Source organism: Salmo salar, chromosome 08 (assembly GCF_965601325.2).
Source record: "Salmo salar chromosome 08, fSalSal1, whole genome shotgun sequence".
NCBI classification, from domain to species: Eukaryota; Metazoa; Chordata; class Actinopteri; order Salmoniformes; family Salmonidae; genus Salmo; species Salmo salar.
Window position 1 is genome coordinate 16,196,098 of NC_138298.1, and position 11,639 is coordinate 16,207,736.

The following is an 11,639-nucleotide window of genomic DNA, read 5'->3' on the forward strand; positions in this document are numbered from 1 at the left end:
GTGTGCAAATGAGGTAAGATTAGGGAGGTAAGGCAATAAATAGGCCATAGTGGCAAAATAATTACAATTTAGCAATTAAACACTGGAGTGATAGATGTGCAGAAGATGAATGTGCAAGTAGAGATACTGGGGTGCAAAGGAGCAATAAAAATAACAATATGGGGATGAGGTAGTTGGGTGGGCTGTTTACAGATGGGCTATGTACAGGTGCAATGACCTGTAAGCTGCTCTGACAGCTGATGCTTAAAGTTAGTGAGGGAGATAAGAGTCTCCAGCTTCAGTGATTTTTGCAATTCGTTTTAGTCATTGTCAGCAGAGAACTGGAAATAAAGGCAGCCAAAGGAGGAATTGGCTTTGGGGGTGAGGGCCAGCCAAGGAGAGCATACAGGTCGCAGTGATGGGTAGTATATGGGGCTTTGGTGACAAAACGGATGGCACTGTGATAGACTGCATCCAATTTGCTGAGTAGAGTGTTGGAGGCTATTTTGTAAATGACATCACCAAAGTCAAGGATCGGTAGGTAGTATAGTCAGTTTTACGAGGGTATGTTTGGCAGCATGAGTGAAGGATGCTTTGTTGCGAAATAGGAAGCCGATTCTAGATTTAATTTTGGATTGGAGATGCTTAACGTGAGTCTGGAAGGAGAGTTTACAGTCTAACCTGACACCTAGGTATTTGTAGTTGTCCACATATTTTAAGTCAGAACCGTCCAGAGTAGTGATGCTAGACGGGCGGGCAGGTATGGGCAGCGATCGGTTGAAGAGCATGCATTTAGTTTTACTTGCATTTAAGAGAAGTTGGAGGCCACGGAAGGAGAGTTGTATGGCATTGAAGCTTGTCTGTAGGTTAGTTAACACAGTGTCCAAAGAAGGGCCAGAAGTATACAGAATGGTGTCGTCTGCGTAGAGGTGGATCAGAGAATCACCAGCAGCAAGAGCAACATCATTGATGTATACAGAGAAAAGAGTCAGCCCGAGAATTGAACCCTGTGGCACCCCCATAGAGACTGCCAGAGGTCCAGACAACAGACCCTCCAATTTGACACACTGAACTCTGTCTGAGATGTAGTTGCACATGACGCCTCTTGCACTGAGATGCAGTGCCTTAGACCACTGCGCTACTCAGGAACCCAATTACAGCTGGTGTGTGAAATCTAATATTAAAGAAGTCTTGAGGTTTTGCTCGCCTGAGGTAAAGTACCTCATGATAAGCTGTAAACCACACTATTTACCAAGAGTTTATATTTTTCGTAGCTGTCCATTTACCACCACAAACTGATGCTGGCACTAAGACCGCACTCAACGAGCTGAATAAGGCCATAAGGTAACAAGAAAATGCTCATCCAGAGGAGGCTCTCCTAGTGGCCGGGGACTTGAATGCAGGCAAACTGAAATCCGTTTTACCTCATTTCTACCAGCATGTCACATGTGCAACCAGAGGAAAACAAACTCTAGACCACCTTTACTCCACACACAGAGACACGTACAAAGCTCTCTCTTGCCCTCCATTTGGAAAATTTGACCATAATTCTATCCTCCTGGTTCCTGCTTACAAGAAAAAAACTAAAGCAGGAAGTACCAGTGACTCGCTCAATACGGAAGTGGTCAGATGATGCAGATGCTAGGCTACAGGACTGTTTTGCTAGCACAGACTGGAAAATGTTCCGGGATTCATCCGATGGCATTGAGGAGTATACCACCTCAGTCACCGGCTTCATCAATAAGTGCATCGATGACCTTGTCTCCACAGTGACCGTACAAACAGTGCATTTGGAAAGTATTCAGACCCCTTCTCTTTTTCCACATTTTGTTACGTTACAGCCTTATTCTAAAATTGATTTAAAAAATATATTCTCATCAATCTACACCCAATTCCCCATAATGACTAAGCGAAAACAGGTTTTTAGAAATGTTTGCTAATTTATTACAAATAAAAAAACATATACCTTATTTACGTAAGTATTCAGTTCCCCCCAATATCCAGAAACTTCACACAGCCATTGAAGAGTGGGACAACATTCCACAGGCCACAATCAACAGCCTGATCAACTCTATGCGAAGGAGATGTCGCGCTGCATGAGGCAAACGGTGGTCACATAAGATACTGACTGGTTCTCATCCACGCCCTTACATAAAACATTTTTTTTTATCTGCGACCAGCATATCTGTATTCCCAGTCATGTATACGGTGCCTTCGGAAAGTATTCAGACCCCCTTCCCTTTTCACACATTTTGTTACATTACAGAATTATTCTAAAATGGATTAAATAAAAAGTCGATTCTACACACAATGCCCCATAATGACAAAGTGAAAACAGGTTTTGTATAATTTTTTGCAAATTAATAAAAAATAAAAACATACCTTGTTTATATAAGTATTCAGACCCTTTGCTATGAGACTCGAAATTGAGCTCAAGAGCATCCTGTTTCCATTGATCATGCTTGAGATGTTTCTACAACTTGATTGGAGTCCACCCGTGGTAAATTCAATTGATTGGACATGATTTGGAAAGGCACACACCTGTCTATAAAAGGTCCCACAGTTGACAGTGCATGTCAGAGCAAAAACCAAGCCATGAGGTTCGAAGGAATTGTCCATAGAGCACCGAGACAGAATTGTGTCGGCACAGATCTAGGGAAGGGTACCAAAACATTTCTGCAGCATTGAATGTCCCAAGAACACAGTGGCCTCCATCATTCTTAAATGGAAGAAGTTTGGAACCACCAAGACTCTTCCTAGAGCTGGCCACCTGGCCAAACTAAGCAATCGGGGGAGAAGGGCCTTGGTCAGGGAGGTGACCAAGAACCAGATGGTCACACTAACAGAGCTCCGGAGTTCCTCTGTGGAGATGGGATAAACTTCTAGAAGGACAACCATCTCTGCAGCACTCCACTAATCAGGACTTTATGGTAGAGCGGCCAGACGGAAGCCCCTCCTCTGTAAAAGGCACATGACAGCCCGCTTGGAGGTTGCCAAAAGGCACCTAGAGGACTCTCTGGCCTGATGAAACCAAGATTGAACTCTTTGGCCTGAATGCCAAGCGTCACCTCTGGACGGAATCTGACACCATCTTTACGGTGAATCATGTTGGTAGCAGCATCATGCTGTGGGGATGTTTTTCAGCTGCAGGGACTGGGAGACTAGTCAGGATCGAGGCAAAGATGAACAGAGCAAAGTACAGAGAGAGATCCTTGATGAAAACCTGCTCCAGAGCGCTCAGGACCTCAGACTGTGAAGGTTCACCTTCCAACAGAACAACCCTAAGCACAGTCAAGACAACGCAGGAGTGGCTTCGGGACAAGTCTCTAAATGTCCTTGAGTGGCCCAGCCAGAGCCCGGATTTGAACCCGATCAAACATCTCTGGCGAGACCTGAAAATAGCTGTGCAGCGATGCTGCTCATCCAACTTGACAAAGCTTGAGAGGATCTGCAGAGAAGAATGGGAGAAACTCCCCAAATACAGGTGTGCCAAGCTTGTAGCGTCATACCCAAGAAGAGTCAAGGCTGTAATCGCTGCCAAAGGTGCTTAAACAAAGTACTGAGTAAAGGGTTTTGAATACTTATGTAAATTTGTCATTGTGGGTTATTGTGTATAGATTGAGGGAAAATATATATTTTTAATAATTTTTAGAATAAGGCTGTAATGTAACAGTTTATTTAGTAAATCTTTTCGTAAATCTTATTTTTCTAAACTACATTGTTGGTTAAGTGCTTGTAAGTAAGCATTTCATTTCACACGTTTTGTATTCGGCGCATGTGACAAATACAGTTTGATTCGAGGCTGGCATCCTGAAGAGTAATTAAAGGGTCCACATGGGCGAATTCCTACAGCTGCCCCCAGAGTGAGAAGAGGTTCTCGCACCAGCTGAAGGTGCACATGGGAGAAAGGGTTCTCAGCTAGGAGATACATTAGGATACACCAGCAGAAAAAGCACACGGCCCATGCACACAGTGTACAAAACATTGGGAACACATGCTCATTCCATGAGACTTACCAAGTGAAAGCTATCATCCCTTATTGATGTCACTTGTTAAATCCACTCCAATCAGTGTAGATGACAGGGAGGAGAAAGGTTAAAGAAGGATTTTTAAGCCTTGAGACTACAGAGCCCCAGTGGAAGTGTCATAATACCCATAAAACATAGCAGTCAAACAGGGAAATGATTCCAAATCGTTTTCCCACCATTTTTCCCATAGGGGATTTTTTAAGGGTTGTGTTTCGTGTAGGCTTACCCTGGCATGACATTTGATAACCATGTAAATCTCTCTCAGACAAGGTAACTTTTGGGGTGGCAGGTAGCCTAGTGATTAGAGTGTTGGGCCGGTAACCGAAAGGTTGCAAGATCGAATCCCTGAGTTGACAAGGTAAAAATCTGTCATTCTGCCCCTGAACAAGGCAGTTAACCCACTGTTCGTAGGCCGTCATTGTAAATAAAAATTTGTTCTTAACTGACTTGCCTAGTTAAATAAATAAAAAAACGTTTATCAACATATTTCGGCTCTATTTACTGATTCGAAAATGCTAATTAGCATCAAAGTAGACATCATACAAAACTACAAATCCCTGCAAGCTCCTGCACGTCATCTCTAGCTGACACCATTGCTAACAGGTATTGTGTCAATTTAAAACTTGTTCAACAGTTCACAGAATTGTCAATTTAAAGAAATGTAGATCATTTATTAATTTCCACATTTAGCTAACATTAGATGGTAAGAATCTCTGGATTAACTTTTGCAAAATGCATCATACAAGGATGATTTCTGTATTTTGAAAATACCAAAACATTTTATAATTTGATTGCTGACAAGCAACATATTTTGGGACTATGTCAACAATGGACCAAATGAAACAAATACCAAAATATTGTTTTTGGGTGGAGTTTTCCTTTAAGGTTAAAGGGATACTTCGGGATTTTAGCTATGAGGCGCTTTATCTACTTCCCCAGCATCAGATGAACTTGTGGATACCATTTCTATATCTCTGTTCAGTATGATGGAAGCTAGAGGTAGTTTCGCGAGCCAATGCAAATTAGGATTAGCGCAACGACTGGAACTCTATGGGTATCTGTATCTGCTAGCATGCTAGTAGATACCCATAAACTTCCAGTCGTTGCGCTAATGCTAATCTTTAGTGAATATTTATCATACTTTGATAAGATCGTCCATTGACTATGGGTGCTTTGTATATGGTTCAGCGGCTATTACATTGCTGTTGCGCTTTGATGCAAGCGAGGGCACACAGTATGTGCGATGGTGCGTTTTAAAACTACACTCAAGTAGATTCTTGAGAAATGCCACTATCCCTTAGACGAGTTAAGATAGCCTGTAGATACTATGCTGGCAGTATTGGAAGACTGCTGGGAATATGAACAATGTCAAAAGAGGGAGCCCCAGAGATTGGGAAAAGGGTTGATGAACATAGACTCGGGGACCTTTGTTATTGGGCCATTTGTGGCAATTTGAAATGTGCCACCGTTGTTTTATACAAGACTATATGTTGATCTTGACATGATTGAAGAAAATAAAGTAATTTATCTGTATATTCAACGGAAATGGTTGTGATAATTGTTAGATTGCAATGGATAGAGGTGCAACCAATGTTAGGACTCTGCATCAGTTGTGTAGTTTAAGATCTGAAAAGTCAGAACGAGAGGATTCATGGGTAGAAGTAATGACGCTGTTGTTGGGGTTACAAAGAGAAAAAAATGGTATTGAAATTCAGTTTTGTTGGATTCCATACAGAAGTTTTATTTATTTTTTATTTTACTAGGCAAGTCAGTTAAGATCAAATTCTTATTTTCAATGACGGCCTAGGAACAGTGGGTTAACTGCCTTGTTCAGGGGCAGAACGACAAATTTGTACCTTGTCAGCTCGGGGATTCGATCTTGCAACCTTGCAACGCTCTAACCACTAGGCTACCTGCCGCCCCGTTACTTAAATGATATAGTAGATATAATGGCAAAAAAGCAGTGAAACATATTGTGGATATACAGGTGCAGTTAATTAGAGGAGAAATGTAAATATTGATTAGGGAAAATGGGTTATATTGCTGGCAGAGGCAAGGGGATGAAAAGTCTTAAGGGGAGACATTTTTACAAAGAAATCTGTACGGAGACAGTGTTGTAATGGGAACAGAAGGGAGGAAGTTATGATGTATAGGATGAGATTGGGGCATACAGGATTTAATTCCTCTTTGAAATTGATAGGGTAAGATGGTACTGGAATGTGTGTATGGTAGACGAAACGGTTTAACATGTATTATTATTTTGTGTAATGTATGATGTAGAAAGGGAGAGTTTATTTGATTAGGGTGGGATTGGTGGGGGGTTTGGGAGCAGTGAGGTTTGTAGGGATTTATTTTATTAGAAATCCAGATCTGTTTTCGAATACCCATACTAAAATACTGTGTACTATTAGTTCATTTTAGTTAGAATACTGTAAACAAACTAGTTGAGCGTACTAGAGCTTCACCTGTCCACCGGAAGTTGATGCTGTTGCTATGCAACCTTTTGCTAGCTTGTTAGTCATTTGTTATGCTATGTAAACTTTTTATGATTTCGGTTGTTTGTAAATTCAGTGCCAGAGTGCGGTCTGGGCGTTCGTAAATCCAGAGTGTTGTCAGATTGTCCGTTCATAAATTAGGAGCGTTCAGAGCGCACACCGGACGCTCTGGCCGAGGAGTAGGGTTGGTCTGAGCATTCAACCGCGTTCAAGCACCCAAGCTAACAATGGTGTTTGAATGTTAAATGACGAGACAGAGGCATTGATGCGAGTAACCAGTCTGTTCAGTATATTGCAATACATCCGGGTATCTCAAGCACACCGGTAAAACACTGGAGTTGCAGTAATTAACATTTACCAACAGATGGCATCACTGTGCCATCTTACACCCATAACATCTTCCCTTTTATAAAATAAGACAGGAGCTGTCAATTCACTAACAAAACAAACCTAGTAGTAATTTCCAACATGAACAGTTTTTTATTTTTTCAGTTAACAACTTAACACATTTTGATACTCTTCACTTTTATCTCTGTCTGTTAACAATCCCTAATGGGAAACCTACAGATTAAGTATTTTTGGTGGCTGGGACAGACGCCCGCAACGTGAAAAGACAGGGGACTTGTCTGCGTGGACTGCGGTTCCCGCACAGGCGTGTCACCTGACTGTCTAAGGGGAGTATTGATGGGCGAGGGAGCGGCCGACCTGTGATCCCCCGGCTCTTCGCCCAGTGCCTCAGGCCCCATGTGACTTGCTGGGGTTCCGTCTTTTGTCATGATGGTCTTTATGACCATCAGGATTCTGAGTAGGTACTGGCTCAGCAATCTGAAGGTCAACCCTGTTACGACGGTAGAGTGATCCATTCACGTCGACCAAGTAGGAGCGTGGTGCCACTTTTTGTACACAGGATCCGAGTCTCCAGAGGCCTGTCCGGTCCCCTGGTAGTGGCTTCATTCGCACCGTTTCACCCACCCTGAGCTCAGGTAAGTCTTTTGCTGATTTGTCGTAGATTAACTTGGAGACCCGTCTTCTGTGACGTAGCTTCACCAGCACGTCTGTCACCACACATGGCTCCAGGAGAGTGCTTGCTACTGGTAGAGCTGCTTTTAAACGCCGTGCCATGAGGCGCTGGGCCGGGCTGCAATCCATGCCTTCTGTCAGGGTATTGCGCCACTGCAGGATTGCTTTCCAGGCATCTTTGCCCTCTCGCAGAGCTTTTTTGCAGAGGTTCTTTGCGGTTTTGACTGCCGACTCAGCCTTCCCATTAGTTTTTGGGTGTCGTGGTGATGAAGTGGCGTGCTCAAATTCCCATTCTGCAGCAAATTTTCGGAACTCAAATCCGGAGAATTGGCGTCCATTATCTGAAATTACCCTATCTGGCTGGCCATAGCGGGCAAACTGAGCCTTGCAGCCTTTGATCGTTGTCTCTGCTGAGAGGTCGGGGAGGAGGTCAATCTCCCAGAAGTCTGAGTAATGATCGACTACCAGCAGAAAGTCTTTGCCACTGTGCTGGAAGAGATCTAGACTTAATGTCTACCAGGGGCGCATTGGTAGCTCGTGGGACATCATCGTCTCTCTCTGTTGCTCAATGGTATATTCATTGCAGATTGTGCATTTACTGACAGTCTTTGATTTCACTCTGCATTCCTGGCCAATACAGTGTGTCACATGCTTGTCTGTAACAGGCCTCACCTCCTATGTGACTTGAGTGCACGCGCGCCAACATCTCAGGGCGCAGAGAGCGGGGAATAACGACTCTCTGACCCTTGAATATTACTCCGTTTTGAACACTGAGCTCCTCTTTGACTGGCCAATAATCTCTGATGGCTAAAGCAGTTTCTTCCTTGCAGTCGGGCCATCCCATCAGAATCACAGACCTCAATGACTGGAGTTGCTCGTTCCTGTCTGTGTGCTGTCTGATTTGTATAAGGCGCTGGTCCGTAACATTGAGGTAGTCAGCCTGGTTGATGTGTTCAACATCCACTTGCTCTGTTTGTAAGCTGCACACTGTGTGTTGTTGCATGGAGCGTGTGTGAGTGCCTGATGCAGTAGCCCTGCTGAGCGTGTCACTCACATACATCTCTGGCCCTGGCTTATACACCACCTTGAGGTTGTAGTTTTGTAGGGCCAGTAGCATGCTCTGCAGTCGTTTCGGGGCATTCAGGAGAGGCTTGCTGAATATAGCAATAAGGGGCTTGTGATCTGCCTCTGCGGTAATTGTCGCACCCATACATGTAGTGGTGGAAGAGTTGGCATGCAAACACAATGCTGAGGCACTCCTTCTCTATCTGGGCATAGTTCTGCTCTGTTGGAGTGAGTGCCCTAGAGGCGAATGCCACAGGCTGGCCCTACTGCATGAGGCAACAGCCCAGTCCATACTGGCTTGAGTCACTCTGAATCGTGACAGGTTTTGACACATCGTAGTATTGCAGTATAGGTGTCTGGGTGACCAGTTGTTTTATTTCTCTCACCGCTGCGTCATGTTTTGGGAGCCAATGCTAGATGGTGTCCTTGTCCATGAGCCTCCTTAGTGGCTCACACACTTCAGAGAGCCACGGTAGGAACTTGACCAGGTAGGTGACGAATCCGACGATGCGCTACACTGCCTTCACGTCAGATGGGTGGGGCATTTTCAAGACAGCCTTTACTTTTTCTGGATCCGCCTTCAATCCGGTGGAGGACAAGATGTGCCCATGAAAGCTAACCTCTGGCACTTTAAACTGAAGCTTTTTTATGCTTAGCCTTAGCTTGACCTGTCTGCATCTGACCATCAGGGCCAGCAGCTTGGCGCCATGGTCACATTCTGCCTCCTCATCACTGTCTCCACAGCCCACTACGAGGATGTCATCTGCTATGGGTTCCACGCCACTGAGTCCCATCAACAGCTCGTGCTGTTTCCGCTGATACACCTCTGGAGCCACCAAAGGGGAGCTTCAACCACCTCTTCCTGCCCCAGGGTATCCAAAAGGTGGTCATGTAGCTGCTGGGCTCGTCGAGCTTGCACTGCAGGAAGGCATCTCTGGCGTCCACGACCGTGAAGACTCTGGGCTTGGGGAGCTTGTAAAGAACATCCTCCAACGTGGGCATAATGTAATGTGAACGTCTCAGAGCCTGGTTGAGGTGTTTAGGATCAATGCATATCCGTAGCTTGTCTGGTTTCTTGACGACAACCATATTACTTATCCAGTCTGTAGGCTCGGTGACGGATATGATGTGGCCATCTGCTTCGTATTTGTCAAGCTGAGCCTTCGTAGCTGCTTTCATGGCCACTGGTACATTGCGGGGTGCACACTGGATAGGCTGGATTGCTGCGTCCAACTCAAAGTGGACTTCGCCGGGAACTGACTCGACCGGTGTGTTTAAGACATCATGATACTTGCTTAGGAGTGTCTCCTTGCTTAGGGGCCCAGCCTGGACTTTGTCTATAATGTTAAGATCAGCTGGGATGGTGAAGTTAATAAGCCCAAGGCGCTCGCATGTAGAACCTGACAGTAATGGCTGTTGACTAGCCTCAACTATTTCAAACTCAAGAGTGTGTTTCTGGCCACATAAAACACACTGTCACTAACAGGCCTAAAGAGGTCATGAACTGGCCTGAATACAGTTTCAGTTTGGTGCTACTCTGTGTGAGTTTGTCTCTGGGCGCGAGCCTCCTTTTATCTTTAAGGCTCATAACGTTACATGTGGCCCCTGAATCTAGCTGGCATTGCTGTGGTTTATTATTAAGTAGCAGAGTGACAAACCACTTTTGTCCTTTTGCCCTTACTGCCACTATACACTTGCTAGCATATACATCCTCTGTGCTGTTGTTCCCTTCATCTGTGTTTGTTTCAATGGAGTGCACTTTACCCTCCTTTCTTTCTTTTCATGCAGACCCTTGCGAAGTGATTAGCTGTACCACAGGATTTGCATATTTTTCCATAGGCTGGCAGTGTTCTTTTCCCCGTCCATGAGAAATGCCACTATCGGCATGTATTGGGGTTGTCTACTGCAGAGTTGGCTGTAGTATTAGCATTAGCTGTGGCAAAGGGGAATTTCTTTACTGGCTGCCTGAATGTAGCATTGACATTGTCCATATTTTGCCATTCTAACTCCATGGACCTTATCCATATATCAGTAAGCTCTGCTGCACGGCATGTCTCCACTGCCAAGACCAGTGTCAGGTCACGTTCTCTCAGCAAACGTCTGCTGGTGCCCTCATCAGTTATGCCAAGCACCATCTTATCTCTGATCAGTTCATCCCTTAAAGCACCATAGTCACATGTAACTGCCTTTTCCCTTAGCCTAGTGACAAAGCTGTCAATGGACTCCCCGTCCTCCTGTTTGCAACAACCGAAAACATAACACTCGTAAATAACATTCTTTGCTGGCTTAAAGTAATGTTCAAGAGCATCAAGAATAGCTGTAGCGTTACCTTGCTGAACTGCTGTTAGGTTCAGGTTGTGTTTGTATACGTGTTGGCATTCAGTTCCCATTATAGTCCTCAAAATGGCAGCCACTACCTCATCGTCCTTTTCCCGAAAGTCCTGTTGCTAGTGCATAGTCCTCCCATTCACCTCTAAACGTATCCCAGTTTGTGCTCCAATCACCGCTGAACTTCATAACGGCGGGAGGGAGAATGTTCGCTGCCATGTCTAACCGGTGCTAACAACACTGAAGCTAACTAGCAACTCACTCTAGCTAAGGACAATTCCGGCGAAGTTTTACTCAAATAAGCATTTTTGGGGGGGTAAACCAGAACAGGTGACTCTAATTTGCGGAAAGCATGGTTAGTTATCCGACTCTGACACCATGTTTGAATGTTAAATGACGAGACAGAGGCATTGATGCGAGTAACCAGTCTGTTCAGTATATTGCAATACATCCGGGTATCCCAAGCACACCGGTAAAACACTGGAGTTGCAGTAATTAACATTTACCAACAGATGGCATCACTGTGTCACCCATAACAGATGGCTTGCTAGAGAACACTTTTTTGGAGGAGGGGGGGCTAGCTAGATAACACCTCACTCTGACCATTTTACTCGCCCTAGCAGAGCTGGTTAGGCCATTTCCATGTTATCTAGGGCGTTGGTGACTAACTGTGCTGCTGGCAACAATTTAATGACCTTTTTTGCAGACGTTTACTGACACCGAC

The 11,639-nt window shown here is 44.6% G+C and overlaps 1 long non-coding RNA gene across 1 annotated transcript; it reads right to left on the reverse strand.

Moving 5' to 3' along the window:
* Nucleotides 1–6,768: 6,768 nt before the first annotated feature.
* LOC106610155 (uncharacterized) lies at nucleotides 6,769–11,370 on the reverse strand. The gene is made up of 2 exons (XR_001329857.3): nucleotides 10,917–11,370; nucleotides 6,769–10,821 (listed from the first exon to the last, which is right to left on the reverse strand). It is a non-coding gene; the product is annotated as an uncharacterized LOC106610155 (long non-coding RNA).
* Between the last annotated feature and the right edge of the window lie 269 nt (nucleotides 11,371–11,639).